Genomic DNA, 9,879 nt, shown 5'->3' on the forward strand with positions numbered 1-9,879 from the left:
TCTATGCACCCAAGATAGGAGCATCTAAATATATAAAGCAATTACTAATAGACATAAAAGGAGAAATAGTAACACAGTAAGTGTAGGGGACTTTAACACTCCCCTTACACCAATGGATAGATCATCCAAACAGAAGATCGATAAGGAAGCATTGGCCTTAAACGATGTATTAGACCAGCTGGACTTACATATATACAGAACATTCCACCCAAAAACCACAGAATACACATTCTTTTCAAATGCATGTACAACATTCTCCAGGATTGATCATGTATTAGGCCACAAGCCAAGTCTCAATAAATTTAAGAAGATGGAAATAATACCATGCATCTTTTCTGACCACAAAGCTAGGAAACTAGAAATCAACTACAAGAAGAAAATTAGAAAAGCCACAAAAATATGGAAATTAAACAAAATGCTGCTGAACAACAACTGGGTCAATGAAGAAATCAAAGGAGAAATCAAAAATTACCTACAGACAAATGAAAATACAACATGCCAAAATCTATAGACTACAGGAAAAGTGATTCTAAGAGGGAAGTTTATAGCTATTCAGGCCTACCTCAACAAACAAGAAAAATACCAAATAAAAAATCTAACAGTGCCCATAAGGAACTGGAAAAAGAAGAACAAATAAAGCTCAAAATCAGCAGAAGGAAGGAAATAATAAAAATCAGAGTGGAAATAAATGAAATAGTGACTAAAAACAATATAAAAAATTAATGAAATTGAGAGCTTGTTCTTTGAAAAGATAAACAAAATTGACAAACCTTTAGCCAAAATCACCAAGAAAAAAGAGAGAAGCCTCAAATAAATAAAATCAGAAATGAAAGAGGAGAGATTACAACAAACACCTCAGAAATATAAAAGATTACAAGAGAATACTATGAAAAGCTATACTCCAACAAATTGGATAATCTAGAAGAAATGAATAAATTCTGAGAATCATACAACTTTGCAAAACTGGGTCAAGAAGAAATAGAGAATTTGAATAGACCAATCACCAGTAAGGAGATCAAAACAGTAATCAAAATCCTCCCAAAAAATAAAAGTCCAGGACCAGACGGCTTCTCTGGTGAATTCTACCAAACATTCAGAGAAGACTTAATATCTATCCTTCTCAAACTCTTCCAAAAAATTGAAGAGGAGGAGAAGCTTCCTAACTCCTTCTATGAAGCAAACGTTATCCTGACACCAAAACCAGACAAGGACAACAACAACAAAAGAAAATTACAGTCCAATATCACTGATGTGATGCTGTTATTTCTTTCAACAAGCTTTCTGCTCCATTTTCCTTCTCTTCTCCAGCTTGAATACCTATTATTCTTATGTTGAATTTCTTAATGGAGTTGGACATTTCTCAGAGACTTTCTTCATTTCTTTTTAGTCTTAGTTCTCTCTCCTTCTCCGTCTGGAACATTTCAACATGTCTATCTTCAATTATGCTGATATGCTCCTCTATGATGTCCACTGGAGCATTTAGGGACTCTGTATTTTGTTTTATTTCTTCCATTGTGTCTTTCATTTCTAATATTTCTGATTCATTCTCCTTTATAGTTTCAATCTCTTTTGTGAAGTAACTCTTGAACTCGTCGAATTGTTTCTCTACATTCTCTTTTACCTCATTGAGTTTTTGATGATAGCTATTTTGAATTTGTTGTCATTTAGATTACATATTTCTGTGTCCTCAGGACTGAATTCTGGGTACCTGTTATTTTATCTCTGGTCTGGAGATTTGATATAATGATTGACATTGATATAATGCAGCTCTGTTTTTATGCATCTTAGTATTATTTGGTTGCAGTTACCTCGTATTGCCACTGGGTGGGGGTCAAGAGCCATGTATTCTGAGGCCTCGGCCTTCAGCTGAGATCCCAGGCACTGGGCGCTTGCGGGTACAGATGATGTCTCCTGCGTGTTCTTGGGGTTTTCTTGTTCTGCTCTTGCTATCTGCTCTCCTGGGGTGTTGGCTTGATGAAGTCACCCCCTGCGAAAGCTCTCACCCCAGTAGAGGTCTTCCCTCTAGGCTACATAGGCCCACCAGGATCCTTGATGTTCCCACAGATGAACACCCTTTCCCCCATTCCTTCCCTCGCAGAGGCCTCTCGCGGTTCCGGATTGCAGTCTTTTGCGGGGGGAGTGAAGTTTTCTCTTACCCCGTTCCACCTCACCAAGGTGGGTTCTAGCGTCTCTGTCCTCTGTCGTGTGGCTGCATGTGTCTCTCCGACATTATTTGTGTTGTGTTTGGATGTCCTCTGTTGAAGTGCAGATCTTTTTTCCTTGTATGCTGGAGGGGGAAGATTACGGGAAAGTTCACTTTCCCATGATGGTGACGTCACCTCTCCACTGTTTTCTTGATCTTCTTCAGGGATTTGCATTGTCATCTCTTTGTTGGATCTTCTTTCCCATCTTGAATTTTACCCACTTATCTATTTTTACTTCTTTCTTTTTGTTATTTATTATTTTGCTTTTCCCCTGTTTTTAATTCAATATTTCTCATTACAATTTCATTCAGATCTGTTCTTCTTTGGGCATTGTCTTGGTCTGCTCAGACTGCCATAACAAAATACCATAGACTGGGTAGCTTAAACAACAGAAATTTATTTCTCACAATTCTGGAGGCTGGAAGTTCAAGATGAGGGTGTCAGCATGGTGAGGTTCTGGTGAGAGGTCTCTTCCTGGCTTGCAGTCAGCTGCTTTCTCACTGTGTGCTCACATGGCAGAGAAAGAGAGAGAGGGAGGGAAGAAGAAAAATCTTTTTATATCATATAGCTGCTTATTATTTCTATAACAGATAAATATATTCACTAATAACTAAAGATCTTCTTTTTCAGTTTCACTGAGAACATGGCAGCAAGAGGAATAAAAATTCCACAACATATCATCCTGCACATATGTATCAACTAGTTTTTGTGTCCTCAGATTCTTTATTCCTTTGTGTTCCTATTGATAAATTGATCATGTTATGATTAAGGGCCAACACTTCTACTTTGCACTACATTCAATCCCTTCATGCTTAATCAAGACCTTTATGCCAGAAATTTATCGCTAAAACCTGAGTGATCAACATACGATTTACACAGAAATGGAACTCTATTCGACTGAAAAGAGTTCTATTATATTGTACTAACCCTATTGACTGAATTTCTAAATAATAATAATTTGCATTAAAAAAAGCAACTTTCAAGTGAATGAGAATAATTTTATTGCTTGAGTCTTTCCAAATTCTCAGTTAAAAAAAAATCCCTGCTCATTTAAAACTCTATCCATTGGGAAAAGAAATCATCCTCTATGATTCCACATAGTTGCCATTAACTAATGACATATTACATAAATTCACAATGGGCACCTGAACATATTTATCTCCACTCTAAGTACAGCCTAGAAAATGGCATTTTGACTGTACGTTCTCAGTTTTAAGACAAAAAGAACTCTGAACAAATATGGAATTCCAGTGAATGAGTTGATTTTTCACACACAATAATTTTTCACATTTACCAGGGTGAAACCACTTTATATATATTCCAGCATTGAAGAAATAAGTAAATGTATAGTATGTAATGGGAACTGCATTTATCGCTGTCAGAGAAGGTGGTTACAAAGGGCAAGCCCTGCAGTGTAGGATTGGAATTGGATTTAATACTCATGGTGTGAACTCATTTGTTTAATATATACAGAAATAGTGATCTAGAAATATAGATGTGCGCATGTATGTGCATCCAATACTACCTATATATCCAATAGATATTTCTCTTATCAGAATAATAAATCTGATAAATCCTCACCAAGACAGAACAACAGTAAAATAGGATAACACTAATTAGTAAAGTCAGGAGTAAAAATGTAGACATAACTACATATCCTTCAGATAATAAACACATAATAAAAGAATAACATGAACAGCTGTATTCCTGTAAAATTTAAAATATAGACAAAATGTACAAATTCTTTTTAAAAGTTAACAAAATTGCTAACTACTGCAGAATTAAACATTCATCCTTCTCTTCTTGTTGTACCATACCTCAGTGAACCTAATAGTTGATGAGGGGAAGTTTCTTTTATACAAAAATCCCAGTTAGTATATGCAGAAGGAATTATTTTTTAAAAATACCAAAATTGGCTCAAAAAGAAAAACATATAATAGTCTTTTATCTTTTAAAAATTTAAATCAGTATTCAAAAATCTTCCCAGAAAGTAAACATCAATCTCAGATAGTTCCACTGGTAAATTATCCTAAGTATTTAAAGAATATATAATTCCAGAATAATGCAAAATTCTCAGGATTTGAGAAAAAGAGGGAAAATCTTTCCAAAAGCTTTTCTTTGATATGACAAGCTGAGGAAAGGATTATAGGTAAGGAAGTTACAAGTGACTATTTCATGAACATAGAACTCCCAAATCCATTAAAATATAGAAAATAAATTCCAGTGATATGAAAGAAAATATTACAGGATCATTCAACCAATATTAGGTGCCACATTCAAATAATAAACAAAACCCAATCAATTATAACACTCTATAAATGCAGAGAAGCATAATGTTATTTATAATTAGAAATCATATGTCTGATATTTTCACATTAAATTACATTTAAGGAGGCTGGCTCCATGGATGAGTGGTTAAGTTCGCATGCTTGCTTTGGTGGCCTGGGGTTGGTCAGTTCAGATCCTGGGTGTGGACCTACCACCACTCATCAAGCCATGCTGTGGTGGCGTCCCACGTAGAAGAACCAGAAAGACTTACAACTAGGATCTACAAGTATGTACTGGGGCTTTGGGGAGAAAAAAAAAAAGAGGAAGATTGGCAACAGACATTGGCTCAGGGATAGTCTTCCTCACTAAAAAAAAAGTTTGTTTTTGTCAAATTTGTGGAATTGCTGTATACAAATGTTATTATTTTTTTGTGGTACTTCTGCAAATATTTTTTATTGCTTTACTCAGTCATTTTACTTTTATTCTACTTTTTTAGTTGAAGTTTTAATATTTATTTACATAAATTTTACTATATCAATCATTATGTCCTAATCTTAGAAATCTTACATACTTTAGGGATCAGAAAATTCTAAAATGTGATTATTGTATATGTAGTATGTAGAAGGTAATGGATTCATTCATCTAGAATTTGTTTTGGAATATAGAACTTATGTGAAAATTTTGTTCTATTCACGTACAGAGTAGAGAAATTCATTGAAGTGGAAGATAGAATATAGATCGTATTATATATTTTTTTAACTTTATATTATCATCAGTAATTCATATCTTGTAAACACAACTGACACTGCATAGATCACTAGTACTCATGAGAAATAGTGCATTTTTATATTGAATTAGAATTTTCTTTTTTTTTTAAAGATTGGCACCTGAGCTAACATCTGCTGCCAATCTTCTTTTTTCTTTTTCTTCTCTTCTTCTCCCCAAAGCCCCCCAGTACATAGTCGTATATTCTAGTTGTAGGTCCTTCTGGTTGTGCTATGTGGGACGCTGCCTCAGCATGGCCTGACGAGCAGGGCCATGTCTGTGCCCAGGATCTGAACCGGTGAAACCCTGGACCTCTGAAGCAGAGTGCACAAGCTCAACCACTTGGCCATGGGCCGGCTCCAGAATTTTCCTTTTTAGATGAATTACAACTGCAGCATTGAGTGAAGAAGTAGTATCTGGCTTATTCCTTGGAAAAATCACACAGTCACCATCAAAAGTGGCTTAAATTCTCACAGTGAATACAATAAAACTTGGATAACAGTTTGTTCCTGGTTACTGAAACAAAAGGGTTTCCTGCTGGGAAACAAAAGGTCATGAAGGCTGGCGTACTCAAAAGCCATACAGTAGAAGTTATAATGTCCACAGTCCACAGGTGAAAGCTGCAATGAATGTCATAAACAGAGACAAAGGCACTAAGTAGAAGCAGAATGGTTTTAGTTGCTTGGATATCAGCTTATGGTCTTGGATATCTATGAACATGCTTGATTTTCTGTTGATGACTATGCAGACAACACATCATGTAGCCACAAGAATAGATGAGGAGTTCTAAAAAAAATATGTCTCAGAAGTTAGACATCATTGTTATAAAAACAAAACCAGAAAGCCAGAAGCAGTAATTTAAATTAATTGTCCCTGTGAGAATCTGATGCTTTCCTGGTTCTATTACACACACACACACACACACAGACACACACACATGTGCATTAAGCATCCAGCAAGACAGACAGGAAAGGGTGCTATACCTGAGCCATTAGCTTTGTATGCTACTCACACTGCATGTTGCTACTAATGATAAGAGCCTGAAAGTTGCTAAGTATGTAGGTGCTGCAGACAGGCATTCCACACTCAACTCACTGGACAGAAATCAAGTTTACATCCAGCAGCTTTTGGAAAATAATTCTCCTCCTCCCCAATTCAGTATACTTAAAGAGATTCCTTTGAAGAGAAGTAGCATGGTCTTGGTCAAGGCTAGGTGAACAAGGATCAGGTTTAAATACCCAAGTTTCTGGCCAGTAAAGAAAATAAAGATGGACTGGAAAAGGAGAAAGGTGTTTCCTGGGCCCCAAATCCAGTCTGCAACAGGAAGAAAATTCCAAGATACAGGCTAATTTTTGTCATTACTCTATTACTGAAAAGAAATTCAGCTGAAATCAGAGTGACTTCAAAAGAAAGAAAAGATAATGAAATGCAAAACCATCCTAGAATACATAGACTTTGCTGTCTGTTTGGCTCCTGATGGCAGCATCAAAGGATTTACTGATAGAGATTGGAAGAAGAACATATCCTTTTTAAAATTATTAATTTTATTATAAATATAGCGCTTCATCTTTGCAGAAAATTTGCAACATCCCATGAAATAAGGTAAAAATTACTCATTATCCAAACATACTGAGTTAACATTGCTGACAAGTGGATTCCAATTTGTGTGCACATTTTGACATTTGCTTTTTCTATTTAAAATCATTTTAAAAGGCTTTACACTGTTCTTCAATGTTTGGATTATTGGTTGGTTGCTGCCTTTCATTATTAATAATTGCTAAATGCTATTTTACATAAATAAGAATAGCTCTATTTCCTTAGATTTTGGGTAGGAGTTTTCTAAAGGACATGAAATATTATTAAGATGTTAACAATACTGAGTTATATTCTAGATGTTGGAACATCACCAATGGGTTTTTTAAACATGCAACTTGTTAGTCTTAACCATGTCTAGGTTGTTCCATTTATTTAAATATAAGGATCCTTTGATTTTCTAAACTTTGTAGACTCAGTAGAAATTTTCAGGCCACAAAATCCAGGTACACAAGAAACATAACTTTAATTTTCTATAATTTACCTTAATCTCTTCTGCATTGATTGCTTGGAATACTTCTATGAAGATATGTTTTCTCTTCCCAACTATTTGGATTCTTAGTGGCACAGTTTGTATGGAAGGGTAGGATACATGCAAGATTCTTTTCCCCATTTATTGATCTCCAAAATGTTTTAGCTTACTAACAACCCCTCAAACGTGTCCAATTAGTTTGCTTCTCATTATAAACACGTAATATTTGATGTATTTCAACCGATTGTAGTTATTATTCTTATTGGTGCTTTAACTGTTCTATCTTCAGTCAGTGGGAGCCCCTGCATGTTGGCTTGAGTCCCTTTAACACACCCTAGTATTTGATAACTTCTTTGCTATCTGGTATGTCATGCTGTTACAGAGTCATTTTGAACATTTCCAGTCATTTCTCCAAATACCCCTGGTTCCTTTAACAGGAGATGTGTTTCAAGAACAAATGTAGGTGCAGGAGGATTTATTGCTGCTGGATTGGTCATTCTAGATCAAGTGGATAGATACATGCTGAGAAAGTTGTAAAAAGTCTAAAGGAGACTCTTTAGAGCATCTGCAACTTGAGACGGGCTTTAAAGCAGCGCATCTTAACCTCTGGTGCGTCAATGCAGTTCTTTGGGAATCTGGTGAAGATATGGGCCTTCTTCCTCTAAAACTTTGGCATACAATTTCAGGTGGTCCATTAACTGGAGCCTATGTATGAGTTCCGTACAAATTCATATTTTATCGAGATATTTAGATTTGAATAGATAGAAAGCAATATTAAGTACAATCCAGGTACAGAAAGCAGAATAAGCAAAAAACAAATATGTACCTAAGAGTTTACGGAATACATCAAGATATATTTGGTTATAAGTAATAGAAACCCAATTCAATAAGGTATAATCAAAAGCAAATTTTACTGGCAAACATAATTGGAAGGCAATAGTTCAGTTCAGGCACGGTTCATGACCCATCTCTTAACAATTCTCTCAGCTCTGAATTCTTTCACTCCCCAGAGCCAGATTGTGCCTGCGGAGTGGAGTGGAGGAGGGGTTTACATAATACTTTTCCTTTTTTTCAATTGGGCCAACTTAGTTCACATGCCTATCCTGGACCAATAATGTGAATCAGGGTAAGGCTAGGTGCTAAATCAGCTTAAGCCTGGGCTCACAAGCTAGACAAAGGAAATGGTATTTCAAGCTTGACCTTGCCCTCAATTCACCAAGCCACACTCCTGCCACACAACAGGTGAGGGTGAAATGTCCACTCTAGATTAATTGTGAAAAATAGATCTAAAAAAAGGATCAAATTTTAGGCTTCTTAAAAGCTAAGTTAGAAAACATACATTTGGTGCTATCAGTAATGGAGAGCAATTTATTTAAGCCTGCAAAAAGCATTGGTAAAAGCAGGTAAACCTGCTGAACTGAGAAGGATGAAGAAAAAGAGGTGAAACAATTGAGATTATTGCCCAAATCAAAACAAATGAACAAATTTCTGGACTAGAGTGGTTATAAGAAGAATGCAAATGAAAGAATAAGTGTGAGAGACATGAAGAAAACATTATAGGGTCTGGTGACAGTGGGAGAGAAACGGAAGTCACAGACAGTTCTCAGCTCGGTAAAGGTGGTTCCATCAAACCCAACGGAACAAGTGGAACATAGAAGGGGCCAGAGAAAATGCAAATGAGTTGGATTTTACGTGGTTTGAGCTTTTAAAAGAAATGACTCATGAGGATTATTAAAAATTGAATAATTTTCAATTATTTAATTAAACTGAAAATTAAAACTGGCACTTCAGGGAGTGAGAGTTTGGAGATTGTTTAGATTTGATTAGAAGATATACAATACACATAAAGGAATTTTCTGAGGATGAGAAAGCAGGTGATCAGAGCTTACACTTTATGAGATAGGGAAAAAAGGAGCCAACAGAGGAGTTGACAACAAATGTCAGGGAAACAGGGTAAAAATTAGTACTCAGTTGTATTGCTAAGGACAAAATAAAAAGGGTAGGGGCAGGCAACTGAAGTGCCATGCTGGAGAGCACGTCTTCCACTTGGTTCAAAGGTCACAGGTGATTTTTGAGAGAGCAGCTACATAGAAAATTGAGAGAAGCCAGATTGTAGCATGATAGGAAATGAACACAGAAATTGAAGCAGTATAGATTTTAAGCTGGTGAATTCTGGAAGGGGGAAAAAGAAAAACTGGCATATTAAGGGCAACCTAAACTTTAAAAAAAAAAAAAAAAACAGAGAATGAAAGGGCTTCTATACATATGTGAAGACAAGAGGCTTCCATACATATTTATTCATTTCCAATGGAGGAAGTGAACCAAAAGAAACCTATGGAAGAGACAAACAGAGGTTCCAGAGGTTGTTCAGGAGAATGTGCTTGGCATGTTAAAGGAGTGAGGACATTCATTCCTTTGGGAGAAGAAAGGTAGGATAGACAAAGAGATTTGTTTTGAAGTGGTCAGGAGGGCTCTGACTGCCAGAAATGTTTCTCCATTGGTAGGTGATCCTCTGGGGGGCTGCAGAGGGCTGGAGAATGAGGGCTGAGAGTGTGGGCTTGGGACATCAGCAAAGGA

Source organism: Equus przewalskii, chromosome 19, assembly GCF_037783145.1.
Source record: "Equus przewalskii isolate Varuska chromosome 19, EquPr2, whole genome shotgun sequence".
Lineage (NCBI taxonomy): Eukaryota > Metazoa > Chordata > Mammalia > Perissodactyla > Equidae > Equus > Equus przewalskii.